Source organism: Schistocerca gregaria, unplaced genomic scaffold, assembly GCF_023897955.1.
Source record: "Schistocerca gregaria isolate iqSchGreg1 unplaced genomic scaffold, iqSchGreg1.2 ptg000537l, whole genome shotgun sequence".
Lineage (NCBI taxonomy): Eukaryota > Metazoa > Arthropoda > Insecta > Orthoptera > Acrididae > Schistocerca > Schistocerca gregaria.
In genome coordinates, this window is record NW_026061934.1 from 2,537,094 (window position 1) to 2,538,816 (window position 1,723).

The 1,723-nt window shown below is 43.5% G+C and overlaps 1 non-coding gene across 1 annotated transcript; it reads left to right on the plus strand.

The window, feature by feature from the left end:
• Positions 1-792: 792 nt before the first annotated feature.
• Trnat-ugu (transfer RNA threonine (anticodon UGU)) lies at positions 793-867 on the plus strand. Its single transcript has one exon. It is a non-coding gene; the product is annotated as a tRNA-Thr (tRNA).
• Positions 868-1,723: the final 856 nt, after the last annotated feature.

Consider the following 1,723-nt stretch of genomic DNA (forward strand, 5'->3'; position numbering starts at 1 on the left):
CCCCGTTCGAAAATTCAATTTCTTTGTAGTTGCATTTTTTAAAGGTGTACTTGTCTAGACCCTTGGAACGGAAAGGTTTTTATTTTTTTAATCCGTGCTTTACAAAAGTTTCTACAGCCCGTTGTTTGAAGCAGTGTCATGGCTGCCATGAGCCGCGCGGGGTACCCGCCATGTCTCCAACGCCTTGTCACGGTTCGCGCGGCTCCCCCCGTTGGAGGTTCGAGTCCTCCTTCGGGCATGGTTGTGTGTGTGTTGTCCTTAGCATAAGTTACTGTAAGTAGTGTGCAAACATACGGACTGATGGTTCAAATGGCTCTGAGCACTTTGGGACTTAAGATCTGAGGTCATCAGTTTCCTAGAACTTAGAACGACTTAAACCTAACTAACCTAAGGACATCACACACATCCATGCTCGAGGCAGGATTTGAACCTGCGACCGTAGCGTTCGCGTGGCTCCCGACTGAAGTGCCTACAACCGCTCGGCCACATCGGCCGGTCTATCATGTGTTCTAGAAGAGCTGTACGGTCGTCAGTGGCGCCTGTTCTTTCGAGAACAGTTACTATCTTCATATCTATGGTTAAACGTTTCCCAGCCATTGACCTTCGTCTGTGCGAATGCGCACAGGCTGCCGGAACTCTTACGGGAATCGTCACCTTAGTGTGAGCCAGTAATGAGTGGATGGACAAATACCTATTAAGTACATTACGTATGCGGATTGTGGACGGTTGGGGATGTGAGTCTCACGGGAAGCGTGCGAGGGATAAATTCCTGCAGTCGTGCTGTTCATTTGTGCCCTCGATAGCTCAGATGGATTGAGCGTCTGCCTTGTAAGCAGGAGATTCTGGGTTCGAGTCCCAGTAGGGGCACACTTTTCAGCTGTCCCCATCGAAGTATATCAACAACACCTGTCGGCAGCTGAGGGTTTCAATTAATTATCAGTTGTGAAGGTGATTCGATGAACCCTTTACCAGGCACTTAAATGTGTTTTGCAGGGTTTCCATACAGATGTTGACGATAACTCGTCCCGTGTCGCACGTGCTCAAAAGGATTCATACTGCAGAATGCATGCAAACATACTCACCGAAAATACGGGCGAATATCAAGTGCAGGCTGCCGAGTGCTGCATATCCACCTTAGACAGATCGGCTTTTCCTGCCAAGAAGAACAGGAAGTTGCTGTCTAGGAACAATCAGAGCTAGAGGAAGGGTTGATAAATACTCTTTGAATTGCAGACTAAACGTAAATAACGAAAATACATTTTTGGTAAAAATTGGTCAAAACATAATCGTTTGCCCTCCGTATTGGATTAGCTGTTTTGAATATTGAAAATCTGACTCCAGATTCGTTTTCAGCGACATTAAAAATATATATGTAACACTCAGTTCATGCAAATCGAAGTAATAATATAACTAAATGTTTTCCCTAAACTTTGAACACTTTTTTTTCGAGTAACGATTTTCTCAGAACGGCATGCAGCATAAATTAAAAGTGGTTCGATCTCTTAACTTCTACCTCTGACCCCTAAATGTAAACACTTTTCTTAGGAACTTATAGCTATAATATGACATTTGTTAATATTAACTAATTTTTGTGTAGGCATAAGGAGTGAAACAAACCCCCAAAAATCGAACTCAAAGTTCGAATTAGCACTGTATCGTTAAATTTAAGGTTGTTTCATTGCGGTTAGGTAAGTGCTCCCATAAATTTTATGTATTATCGACT